Source organism: Pseudophryne corroboree, unplaced genomic scaffold (genome assembly GCF_028390025.1).
Source record: "Pseudophryne corroboree isolate aPseCor3 unplaced genomic scaffold, aPseCor3.hap2 scaffold_1444, whole genome shotgun sequence".
Lineage (NCBI taxonomy): Eukaryota > Metazoa > Chordata > Amphibia > Anura > Myobatrachidae > Pseudophryne > Pseudophryne corroboree.
Window position 1 is genome coordinate 81,800 of NW_026968073.1, and position 14,494 is coordinate 96,293.

The window sequence follows — 14,494 nt, forward strand, 5'->3', positions numbered from 1 at the left end:
GGGGTACCACACCGCTCAGTAGGCAAGCGCTGCCAGTCAGGAGTCAGCGCTGCACCGGATGTCTCTTCTGGATGTCCTCTGACTTTCTCCTGCGGCGCAACTCCAGCTATTCCTCCCGCTGCGGCTCCCACTTCGGGTAAGGGGACCATATTGCTCAGTAGTGAGCACTTTCGGTAAGCCTGCGGCTGCTATGCCGCTACCCCTCTCCTCCACAGTCCTAATGGGTCGCTGCAGTCTGTAAGGGACCGCAGGTGCACACACCCAGGAACCGCTGGCTCTCCTCCTGCCGCCAGCAGCTACTTTTATAACCTCAGCCTGCACGAGACCCCTTCCCTCACTCACTCTCGCTCTCCTGGCGGCCACTGCGCAGCCGCAACAAATTGAAAAGCCCTATCTCTATAATGGGGCATATTTCTCTTAATTAAAAAAACCCTATAACTTTCTGAAAAACCACAACCCCAAAAGGCACTACACTGGGGCATACTCTATCTAGTAAAACAAACCCCAAGTCTTAATTCGTCCTCTATCCGGAGTTATGCCTTCCCAAAAAATATCTAATTCACTCTATAGGAAAACGGTGTCAAAAAGCCACAAAGGAAGTCACAGAAAAAACTGACAGTTGGAACTTTAGGTTACTCCCAATTCCTCATTTTTTATTATTTTGCCCTGAAATTTGGCATGCAGCACCGGGTGACGATTCTACACGCCCAGGCCAAATTTCAGCTCAGTACGTCCAATCAGTTTTGAGGTGTAGCCCCTCAAACACCATGCCCCCATCTCAGAAGTTCCCTATGGGAGAATTCCGTTTGTTCGATTCAGCCTTAATATAAGGGCACGACCGTGCCCTTATAATATGTATCTATCTATCTATCTATCTATCTATGTGTCAGCACATGTATGTATAGATTCACATGTGGGTAAGCCGGTGTACGTCCACGTGTCAGCATGTGTAGGTATAGATGCAGGTGTGGGTACGTTGGTGTACGTTTAGGGGTCAGCGTGTTAATGTATAGATGTTGGTGTGTGTATGTCAGTGTACGTACAGATATAGGTGTGTGTGTGTGTGTGTGTGTGTGTGTGTGTGTGTGTGTGTGTGTGTGTGTATGTATGTATGTATGTATATGTATAGAGGAAGGTGTGATACATACATATAACACATACATGATAGATACATACATATATCACACACACGATAGATAGGATAGATAGATAGAACACATACATACAAGATAGATACATACATACATTATAGATACATATATATACACACACACACATACGATAGGTAGATAGATAGATAGATAGATAGATAGATAGATAGATAGATAGATAGATAGATATCACAAACATATATGATTCATACATATATCACACACACATACATGATACATACATGAGAAAGACCTGGGATGGTGATGAGGCCAGGGCCCCCTGCTGATGTTGCGTTGAGGAAGGCAGTGTTCCAGGGCGGATGCCAGTCGGGGAGAGCGCCGCGCAGCCCGGGAAAAATACTGCTGAGGAGCTACATCTGGAAGAGCCCCTGGGAGGGAGAGTGCCACATGCCACATGCCCCATCCTGCGCGGCAGACTCTGCAGGCCTGCACATGGGAAGGGAGGTCTCTGGCCACACGTACTCACCCTTCTGCTGAAGCCCCGCTGCTGTCCCCATCAGCGCTCTCCAGCGGGGAGCGGGGCCAGGATGAACCTCAACCTGTGAGAACTATCTTCATGATCAAGAGATCTCATATGCAAGATAAGTATGTGTTGGGATAGGGCTGGGGAGGGTGGCTGCTCGGGCACACCCCCGTCAAGTTAAGGAGATTTAACTGAGGAAGCACAAGGGAACTCTCGTCTGGGGACAACAACTGCAGGGAGACCACATCTTTTCAGATGAACATGGGAGGGCGGAAGGCTGCCTAATACTGAAGCATCCTCAGACATTAAACCATATGCAACAACTATTGCAAGCATTCCTGGGGGAAGGTCTGCAGCAGACGGATTTGCATACGGTGATGTCATCCAAGCAATGGGCCAAAGTTGGCTGGAACCCTCATCTGTATATGAAAAGAGAAAAGGGGCATGCAGGGCATGGCGGCCTTTTGCGGCGCTTGGATAACCCCAAGTTTGCATTAAACACCCCCACCCTCCTTCGGTGTGGGGCTCATGTTGGCCATGCCCAAGCCCCTGAAGCATTCAAGCTGATTTCTTGCAGCAGCTGGGCACTGTAACAGCTTCAGAGCTGCTCTACAAGACAAGTAAAAGGGTGTGGGCCCTGCAGCACCACCTGTAGTTTGCATACACACATATATAGGACAGCATCTCTTATATGCCCCCCCTCTTTTCAACCCTCTTGTCTAACGTGGTATAAGCAGGGTAGAGTCCGGGGAGCTTCCTCTCAGCGGTGCTGTGGAGAAAAAATGGCGCTGGTGAGTGCTGAGGGAGAAGCCCCGCCCCCTCGGAGGCGGGCTTCTGTCCCGCTTAAACTGTAAAATTGGTGGGGGCTTATACATATATAAAGTGCCCAGCTGTATATATGTTATATTTTTGCGAAAGAGGTTTATATTGCTGCCCAGGGCGCCCCCCCTGCGCCCTGCACCCTTACAGTGACCGGAGTATGTGAGGTGTATGGGAGCAAAGGCGCACAGCTGCAGTGCTGTGCGTTACCTCAGTGAAGATCATGAAGTCTTCTGCCGCCTCTGAAGTCTTCTTTTCTTCTCATACTCACCCGGCTTCTATCTTCCGGCTCTGCGAGGGGGACGGCGGCGCGGCTCTGGGACGGACGGCGAGGGTGAGATCCTGCGTACCAATCCCACTGGAGCTAATGGTGTCCAGTAGCCTAAGAAGCAGGACCTTGCAACTCAGAGAGTAGGGCTGCTTCTCTCCCCTCAGTCCCTCGATGAGGGAGTCTGTTGCCAGCAGTGCTCCCTGAAAATTAAAAACCTAACAAAATACTTTCTGTCAGAAAGCTCAGGAGAGCTCCTGAAAAGCACCCAGTCTCCACTGGGCACAGTATTGTTTTCTTTCAAAAATCCACTTCATTTTCTTTACCCTATTATTAAAATGGTAATTGACAAAAACAAACTACATTGTCACCAGAAGAGCAATACAAAATGTACAAGTGATATATTAAAATCATCTTTCCAGCTTGAATTTCAATGATGCATTGGGTCAACAATTTTGTGAGAAACATCTTCACCCTTAAATAAAGATTTTCTTAATTCCTTACCTGTGTGCTAATTAGATATCACCTTGTTTTCACATTAAACAGACTTCCACATGAGAAAGCAGCAAGGATGCAGTGGCGTTAATGTTTCCTGGTGTCAACCTGTATTATTTCAGTAGACATTGAAATGAGGATACATCTTGCTGCCTTTCCAATGAAGCAAGTTTAATTTAGTAATAGGTGAAAAACCATCCCTACAAAGGTGTTAATCAGAGACTTGGCTTTGTGGACACTTTTCAGAGAACAAATTTGTTAGCATAAAAATAAAGCCAGAAAATGAAGAGCTGTTTAATCACGCAATTTGATTTTTTTGCCAGCATATTTCTTTTTCTCTGCAACCCACTGCTAAATTGTGCTTCCAAGATGTTTTTATAAAATCACTGAATCAAATCTAACTCTGATTACATCAGAGAAGGCCAGGTACCCTACACCATAACAGGGGGTATGAAATTTGACTTGTCTACTTAAAGATCACCAAAATCTGATAACAAGGTCAATTACGTCCCTGGGTGGGATTGAACCACCAACCTTTTGGTTAATAGCCGTACACACTAACTGATTGCGCCACAGAGACACTTTGCAGAACAACATACTGACAAATGCTAATAAGCATTCATCTAAAACGTTTCCTAGAAAAACTTAAAAAAGTCAATAATCTGGAGAGTTTTTGCAAGATGTTTCTTCTATCAACCAACGAAGAAACACATTGGTACTTTCCCATGATGAGTGAGTGCTTCAGGATCTCTTGCACTTACATGTGCAGCAGAGTACAGCAATGGAAGCATGCTGGGCCCATAACCCAGAGGTAGGCAGCTTGAAACTATCCTCTGCTATATGCATTTTTTTGTTTGTTAATTCAAGTAATCCAAAACTGGGATTGATATTTTGGCTCTTTTATTTTTACTTAAAGTACAATAACTTTTACCATTTTAATTTGTTTTAATAGTATATTGACAGTATTGTTTTCTTTCAAAAATCCACTTAATTTTCTTTACCCTATTATTAAAATGGTAATTGACAAAAACAAACTACATTGTCACCAGAAGAGCAATACAAAATGTACGAGTGATATATTAAAATCATCTTTCCAGCTTGAATTTCAATGATGCATTGGGGCAACGATTTTGTGAGAAACATCTTCACCCTTAACTAAAGATTTTCTTAATTCCTTACCTGTGTGCTAATTAGATATCACCTTGTTTTCATATTAAACAGACTTCCACATGAGAAAGCAGCAAGGATGCAGTGGCGTTAATGTTTCCTGGTGTCAACTTGTATTATTTCAGTAGACATTGAAATGAGGATGCATCTTGCTGCCTTTCCAATGAAGCAAGTTTAATTTAGTAATAGGTGAAAAACCATCCTTACAAAGGTGTTAATCAGAGACTTGGCTTTGTGGACACTTTTCAGAGAACAAATTTGTTAGCATAAAAATAAAGCCAGAAAATGAAGAGCTGTTTAATCACTCAATTGGATTTTTCTGCCAGCATATTTTTTTTCTCTGCAACCCACTGCTAAATTGTGCTTCCTAGCTGTTTTTATAAAATCACTGAATCAAATCTAACTCTGATTACATCAGAGAAGGCCAGGTACCCTACACCGTAACAGGGGGTTTGAAATTTTGACTTGTCTACTTAAAGATCACCAAAATCTGATAACAAGGGAAATTAGGTCCCTGGGTGGGATTGAACCACCAACCTTATGGTTAATAGCCGTACATACTAACTGATTGCGCCACAGAGACACTTTGCAAAAGTCTGTACTGACAAAGGCTAATAAGCATTCATCTAAAACGTTTCCTAGAAAAACTTTAAAAAGTCAATAATCTGGAGAGTTTTTGTAAGATGTTTCTTCCATCAACCAACGAAGAAACACATTGGTACTTTCCCATGATGAGTGAGTGCTTCAGGATCTCTTGCACTTACATGTGCAGCAGAGTACTGCAATGGAAGCATGCTGGGCTCATAACCCAGAGGTAGGCAGATTGAAACTATCCTCTGCTATATGCATTTTTTTTTGTTAATTAAAGTAATCCAAAACTGGGATTGATATTTTGTCTCTTTTATTTTTACTTAAAGTACAATAACTTTTACCATTTTAATTTGTTTTAATAGTATATTGACAGTATTGTTTTCTTTCAAAAATCCACTTCATTTTCTTTACCCTATTATTAAAATGGTAATTGACAAAAACAAACTACATTGTCACCAGAAGAGCAATACAAAATGTACAAGTGATATATTAAAATCATCTTTCCAGCTTGAATTTCAATGATGCATTGGGTCAACAATTTTGTGAGAAACATCTTCACCCTTAAATAAAGATTTTCTTAATTCCTTACCTGTGTGCTAATTAGATATCACCTTGTTTTCACATTAAACAGACTTCCACATGAGAAAGCAGCAAGGATGCAGTGGCGTTAATGTTTCCTGGTGTCAACCTGTATTATTTCAGTAGACATTGAAATGAGGATACATCTTGCTGCCTTTCCAATGAAGCAAGTTTAATTTAGTAATAGGTGAAAAACCATCCCTACAAAGGTGTTAATCAGAGACTTGGCTTTGTGGACACTTTTCAGAGAACAAATTTGTTAGCATAAAAATAAAGCCAGAAAATGAAGAGCTGTTTAATCACGCATTTTGTTTTTTTTGCCAGCATATTTCTTTTTCTCTGCAACCCACTGCTAAATTGTGCTTCCTAGATGTTTTTATAAAATCACTGAATCAAATCTAACTCTGATTGCATCAGAGAAGGCCAGGTACCCTACACCATAACAGGGGGTATGAAATTTGACTTGTCTACTTAAAGATCACCAAAATCTGATAACAAAGTCAATTACGTCCCTGGGTGGGATTGAACCACCAACCTTTTGGTTAATAGCTGTACACACTAACTGATTGCGCCACAGAGACACTTTGCAAAAGTACATACTGACAAATGCTAATAAGCATTCATCTAAAACGTTTCCTAGAAAAACTTAAAAAAGTCAATAATCTGGAGTGTTTTTGTAAGATGTTTCTTCTATCAACCAACGAAGAAACACATTGGTACTTTCCCATGATGAGTGAGTGCTTCAGGATCTCTTGCACTTACATGTGCAGCAGAGTACAGCAATGGAAGCATGCTGGGCCCATAACCCAGAGGTAGGCAGATTGAAACTATCCTCTGCTATATGCATTTTTTTGTTTGTTGAAGTAATCCAAAACTGGGATTGATATTTTGGCTCTTTTATTTTTACTTAAAGTACAATAACTTTTACCATTTTAATTTGTTTTAATAGTATATTGACAGTATTGTTTTCTTTCAAAAATCCACTTAATTTTCTTTACCCTATTATTAAAATGGTAATTGACAAAAACAAACTACATTGTCACCAGAAGAGCAATACAAAATGTACAAGTGATATATTAAAATCATCTTTCCAGCTTGAATTTCAATGATGCATTGGGGCAACGATTTTGTGAGAAACATCTTCACCCTTAAATAAAGATTTTCTTAATTCCTTACCTGTGTGCTAATTAGATATCACCTTGTTTTCACATTAAACAGACTTCCACATGAGAAAGCAGCAAGGATGCAGTGGCGTTAATGTTTCCTGGTGTCAACTTGTATTATTTCAGTAGACATTGAAATGAGGATGCATCTTGCTGCCTTTCCAATGAAGCAAGTTTAATTTAGTAATAGGTGAAAAACCATCCCTACAAAGGTGTTAATCAGAGACTTGGCTTTGTGGACACTTTTCAGAGAACAAATTTGTTAGCATAAAAATAAAGCCAGAAAATGAAGAGCTGTTTAATCACTCAATTGGATTTTTTTGCCAGCATTTTTATTTTTCTCTGCAACCCACTGCTAAATTGTGCTTCCTAGCTGTTTTTATAAAATCACTGAATCAAATCTAACTCTGATTACATCAGAGAAGGCCAGGTACCCTACACTATAACAGGGGGTTTGAAATTTTGACTTGTCTATGTAAAGATCACCAAAATCTGATAACAAGGTCAATTAGGTCCCTGGGTGGGATTGAACCACCAACCTTTTGGTTAATAGCCGTACATACTTACTGATTGTGCCACAGAGACACTTTGCAAAAGTCTATACTGACAAAGGCTAATAAGCATTCATCTAAAACGTTTCCTAGAAAAACTTTAAAAAGTCAATAATCTGGAGAGTTTTTGTAAGATTTTTCTTCCATCAACCAACGAAGAAACACATTGGTACTTTCCCATGATGAGTAAGTGCTTCAGGATCTCTTGCACTTACATGTGCAGCAGAGTACTGCAATGGAAGCATGCTGGACCCATAAACCAGAAGTAGGCAGATTGAAACTATCCTTTGCTATATGCATTTTTTTTGTTAATTTAAGTAATCAAAACTGGGATTGATATTTTTGCTCTTTTATTTTTACTTAAAGTACAATAACTTTTACCATTTTAATTTGTTTTAATAGTATATTGACAGTATAGTTTTCTTTCAAAAATCCACTTAATTTTCTTTACCCTTTTATTAAAATGGTAATTGACAAAAACAAACTACATTGTCACCAGAAGAGCAATACAAAATGTACAAGTGATATATTAAAATCATCTTTCCAGCTTGAATTTCAATGATGCATTGGGGCAACGATTTTGTGAGAAACATCTTCACCCTTAAATAAAGATTTTCTTAATTCCTTACCTGTGTGCTAATTAGATATCACCTTGTTTTCACATTAAACAGACTTCCACATGAGAAAGCAGCAAGGATGCAGTGGCGTTAATGTTTCCTGGTGTCAACCTGTATTATTTCAGTAGACATTGAAATGAGGATGCATCTTGCTGCCTTTCCAATGAAGCAAGTTTAATTTAGTAATAGGTGAAAAACCATCCTTACAAAGGTGTTAATCAGAGACTTGGCTTTGTGGACACTTTTCAGAGAACAAATTTGTTAGCATAAAAATAAAGCAAGAAAATAAAGAGCTGTTTAATCACTCAATTGGATTTTTCTGCCAGCATATTTTTTTTCTCTGCAACCCACTGCTAAATTGTGCTTCCTAGCTGTTTTTATAAAATCACTGAATCAAATCTAACTCTGATTACATCAGAGAAGGCCAGGTACCCAACACCATAACAGGGGGTTTGAAATTTTGACTTGTCTACTTAAAGATCACCAAAATCTGATAACAAGGTCAATTAGGTCCCTGGGTGGGATTGACCCACCAACCTTTTGGTTAATAGCCGTACATACTAACTGATTGCGCCACAGAGACACTTTGCAAAATTCCATACTGACAAAGGCTTTTAAGCATTCATCTAAAACGTTTCCTAGCAAAACTTTAAAAAGTCAATAATCTGGAGAGTTTTTGTAAGATGTTTCTTCCATCAACCAACGAAGAAACACATTGGTACTTTCCCATGATGAGTGAGTGCTTCAGGATCTCTTGCACTTACATGTGCAGCAGAGTACTGCAATGGAAGCATGCTGGGCCCATAACCCAGAGGTAGGCAGATTGAAACTATCCTCTGCTATATGCTTTTTTTTTTTTGTTAATTAAAGTAATCCAAAACTGGGATTGATATTTTGTCTCTTTTATTTTTACTTAAAGTACAATAACTTTTACCATTTTAATTTGTTTTAATAGTATATTGACAGTATTGTTTTCTTTCAAAAATCCACTTCATTTTCTTTACCCTATTATTAAAATGGTAATTGACAAAAACAAACTACATTGTCACCAGAAGAGCAATACAAAATGTACAAGTGATATATTAAATTCATCTTTCCAGCTTGAATTTCAATGATGCATTGGGTCAACAATTTTGTGAGAAACATCTTCACCCTTAAATAAAGATTTTCTTAATTCCTTACCTGTGTGCTAATTAGATATCACCTTGTTTTCACATTAAACAGACTTCCACATGAGAAAGCAGCAAGGATGCAGTGGCGTTAATGTTTCCTGGTGTCAACTTGTATTATTTCAGTAGACATTGAAATGAGGATGCATCTTGCTGCCTTTCCAATGAAGCAAGTTTAATTTAGTAATAGGTGAAAAACCATCCTTACAAAGGTGTTAATCAGAGACTTGGCTTTGTGGACACTTTTCAGAGAACAAATTTGTTAGCATAAAAATAAAGCCAGAAAATGAAGAGCTGTTTAATCACTCAATTGGATTTTTCTGCCAGCATATTTTTTTTCTCTGCAACCCACTGCTAAATTGTGCTTCCTAGCTGTTTTTTATAAAATCACTGAATCAAATCTAACTCTGATTACATCAGAGAAGGCCAGATACCCTACACAATAAGAGGGGGTTTGAAATTTTGACTTGTCTACTTAAATATCACCAAAATCTGATCACAAGGTCAATTACGTCCCTGGGTGGGATTGAACCACCAACCTTTTGGTTAATAGTCGAGCACACTAACCGATTGCGCCACAGAGACACTTTGCAAAATGTACATACTGACAAAGGCTAATAAGCATACATCTAGAACGTTTCCTAGAAAAACATTAAAAAATCAATAATCTGGAGAGTTTTTGTAAGATGTTTCTTCCATCAACCAACGAATAAACACATTGGTACTTTCCCATGATGAGTGAGTGCTTCAGGATCTCTTGCACTTACATGTGCAGCAGAGTACTGCAATGGAAGCATGCTGGACCCATAACCCAGAGGTAGGCAGATTGAAACTATCCTTTGCTATATGCATTTTTTTTTGTTAATTTAAGTAATCAAAACTGGGATTGATTTTTTTGCTCTTTTATTTTTACTTAAAGTACAATAACTTTTACCATTTTAATTTGTTTTAATAGTATATTGACAGTATAGTTTTCTTTCAAAAATCCACTTAATTTTCTTTACCCTATTATTAAAATGGTAATTGACAAAAAAAACTACATTGTCACCAGAAGAGCAATACAAAATGTACAAGTGATATATTAAAATCATCTTTCCAGCTTGAATTTCAATGATGCATTGGGGCAACAATTTTGTGAGAAACATCTTCACCCTTAAATAAAGATTTTCGTAATTCCTTACCTGTGTGCTAATTAGATATCACCTTGTTTTCACATTAAACAGACTTCCACATGAGAAAGCAGCAAGGATGCAGTGGCGTTAATGTTTCCTGGTTTCAACCTGTATTATTTCAGTAGACATTGAAATGAGGATGCATCTTGCTGCTTTTCCAATGAAGCAAGTTTAATTTAGTAATAGGTGAAAAACCATCCCTACAAAGGTGTTAATCAGAGACTTGGCTTTGTGGACACTTTTCAGAGAACAAATTTGTTAGCATAAAAATAAAGCCAGAAAATGAAGAGCTGTTTAATCACGCAATTTGATTTTTTTGCCAGCATATTTCTTTTTCTCTGCAACCCACTGCTAAATTGTGCTTCCTAGATGTTTTTATAAAATCATTGAATCAAATCTAACTCTGATTACATCAGAGAAGGCCAGGTACCCTACACCATAACAGGGGGTATGAAATTTGACTTGTCTACTTAAAGATCACCAAAATCTGATAACAAGGTCAATTACGTCCCTGGGTGGGATTGAACCACCAACCTTTTGGTTAATAGCCGTACACACTAACTGATTGCGCCACAGAGACACTTTGCAAAAGTACATACTGACAAATGCTAATAAGCATTCATCTAAAACGTTTCCTAGAAAAACTTAAAAAAGTCAATAATCTGGAGAGTTTTTGTAAGATGTTTCTTCTATCAACCAACGAAGAAACACATTGGTGCTGCTGGTAGTGAAGCAGTGATGTGCTGCTGTCAGCGAAGCAGTGCTGTGGTGCTGTTAGCGAGACAGGGATGTGCTGCTGTCAGCGAGGCAGGGATGTGCTGCTGTCAGCGAAGCAGGGATGTGCTGCTGTCAGCGAAGCAGGGATGTGCTGCTGTCAGCGAGGCAGGGATGTGCTGCTGTCAGTGAGGCAGGGATGTGCTGCTGTCAGCGAGGCAGGGATGTGCTGCTATAAGTGAGGTAGGGATGTGCTGCTGTCATTGAAGCAGGAATGTGCTGCTGCAGTGAGGCAGAGATATGCAGCCCACTATCTCCCTATCACCCCTGCCTGAGTCACACACTTTCCCTGTCACCCCTGCCTCAGTTACCCACTATCTCCCAGTCACCGCTGCCTCAGTCAACCACTATATCTGCGATCCCTGCCTCAGTCACCCACTATACCAGTCACCCCTGCTTTAGTCACCCACTGTCACCCTATCACCCCTGCTTCAGTCACCCACTATCTCCCTGTCAACCCTGCCTCAGTCACCCACTATCTCCCAGTCACCCCTGCCTCAGTCAGCCACTATCCCTGTCACCCCTGCCTCAGTCTCTTACTGTCCCTGTCACCCCTGCCACAGTCATCCACTATCTCCCTATCACCCCTGCCTTAGTCATTTATTATACCTGTCACCCACTTTCTTCCCATACTTACCCAACCCCTTCCTATCACCCCTCCCTCAGTAACCCACTATCTCCCTGTCACCCACTATCTCCCAGTCACCCCGGCCTCAGTCACCCACTATCTCCCACTCATACATGCTTCAGTCATCCACTATCTCCCAGTCATCCCTGCCTCAGTCACCTACTGACACCAGTGCTGACATTTCTGCTGCGGCCTCTCCACTCTCCAGCGTGAACGTCCTGACGACTGAGGAAATCCGCTTCCTAGTTGAGGACTCCGGGAATGAACACTGCCGATATTGCTGTCAGATGACTTTCTACCCAACGGAGGATTTTTGATACTTCCAGCTTTGCCATGCAGTTTCGAGTGCCGCCTTGATGATTTGTGTACACTACCGTGGTGGCGTTGTCAGATTGTACTTGAACAGGCCTGTTCTGTACTAGAGGCAGGGCCAGTGTCAATTAATTGAACACTGCCTGCAATTCCAGAATGTATATCAGGAGGAGAGATTCCTCCCTGGTCCACCGACCCTGGAGAAAGTGTTGCTCCAACACCATGGCCCAGCCCAAAAGACTGGCATCCATTGTCAGGAGGACACAGTTGGAGATCCAGAAGGGATGGCCCCTGCTCAACTGTTGGTCCTGTAGCCACCAGCTCAGTGTCAGACGAACCTCCGGAGTCAAGGAGATCATTTGAGACATCATCCGATGAGGCAGGCCGTCCCACTTGGAGAGGATTAACCTCTGCAGAGGGCGGTAATGAAATTGAGCGTACTCTACCATATCGAAAGCCGACACCATGAGGTCTAGTACTTCGCTGTGTGTATCAACACTCTTGGGCGAGAGAGGACGATACTGTCCTGAATTTTCAGGACTTTCTCTGGAGACAGAAACAATTGTTGGCTGTGTGTGTCCAGCAGTGCCCCTAGGTGCACAATGTTCCGAGCAGGGACCAGCGAGGACTTTTTTCAGTTGATGAGCCACCCGTGGACTTTTAGGAATTGGACTGCCAGTTCCAGATAACTGTGGAGAACCTCTTGGGAGTTCACCAGGATCAGCAAGTCGTCCAGATTTGGCAGGATCCTGATTCTCTGATGGTGAAGGGTCGTCATCACGGCCATGACCTTGGTGAATATCCGAGGTGCCGTGGCCAAACCAGAAGGCAGGACTTGAAATCCAAAAACAAACCAGGCACAACACTGCTTAGCTTCCATCATCAGATGAGATTGGACCAGTGGCGTAACTACTGCCTCCGCAGTCCTCGCGGTGGCTTGGGGGCGAGGGGCTGCGGGTGCGCCACTGATTTACAACAGACTGACATGCGGACGAGCGTCCGCATGTCAGTCTGCAGTCTCCTTCCCTCCGCCGCTTTTTGGAGGGACACGGAGGGCACACAGCTCTAATTGGCTCACGAACCGGCACTTCCCCCTATTAGACCCGCGGCCGCCGGAGATGATGCAGCAGGAGGGACACAGGAGAGACGAGCTGTGCCCTCCGTGTCCCTCCAAAAAGCGACGGCGGGGGGGGGGGCGGTAAATATCTGTCACTGGGGGCATATATGGCACGGGGGGGGAGGGAGGAATATCTGGCACTGGGGCATTTCTGGCACTGGGGGGAATATCTGGCACTGGGGGCATATCTGGCACTGGGGGGATATCTGGCACTGGGGCATATATGGCACTGGGGGGGAATATCTGGCACTGGGGGCATATATGGCACTGGGGGGGGTATCTGGCACTGGGGGCATATATGGCATGGGGGGCATATATGGCACTGGGGGGAATATCTGGCACTGGGGGCATATATGGCACTGGGGGGGAATATCTGGCACTGGGGGCATATGTGTACCTGGCACATGGGGGGGGGGACTATATTTGGCACTAAGGCATGTAAGTACCTGGCACCGTGGGGGAATATCTGGCACTGGGGACATATGTGGCACTGGGAGCACAGCCCTAGCAACAAGGACTACCTCCTAGCAACGAGCATGACACCCAGTGCATGAAACATCTGGCAACGAGCATGACACCCAGTGCATGAAACACCTGGCAACGAGCATGACACCCAGTGCATGAAATCCCTGGCAACGAGCATGACACCCTGAGCATGAAAACCCCTGGCACCGTGCATGGAACCAAGAGCATGAAACCCCTGGCAACGAGCATGACACCCAGTGCATGAAACCCCTGACAACGAGCAGGTAATTGAAAAGTAATTAGAAGCCTTACTGTAGGACTTAATGTGTAATGGGCATTACGGTGTGTGGCATAATGTATCACGGACATTGCGGTGTGTGTCATAATGTGTCGCAGGCATTACGGTGTATGGTATACTATATCGCGGGCATTGTGATATGTGGTATAATGTCTCAGGGTCATTGCAGTGTGTGGCATAATGTATCACGGACATTGCGGTGTGTGTCATAATGTGTCAGGCATTACGGTGTGTGGTATACTATATCACGGGCATTGTGGTATGTGGTATAATGTCTCAGGGTCATTGCAGTGTGGCATAATACATAACGGGCATTGCGATGTGTGGCATAGGGTATAACGGGCAGGGCATTGCGGTATGTGTCACAGGCATTACGGTGTATGGTATACTATATCACGGGCATTGTGGTATAATGTCTCAAGGTCATTGCAGTGTGTGGCATAATGTGTCACAGGCATTGTATGTGCTATAATGTATCGGGCATTGCAGTGTGTGGCATAATGTATCACGGACATTGCGGTGTGTGTCATAATGTGTCACAGGCATTGTATGTGCTATAATGTATCAGGGGCATTGCAGTGTGTAGCATAATGTATAACGGGCATTGCGATTCCTGTCATAATGTGTCACAGGCATTACGGTGTGTGGCATAATGTGTCACAGACATTACGGTG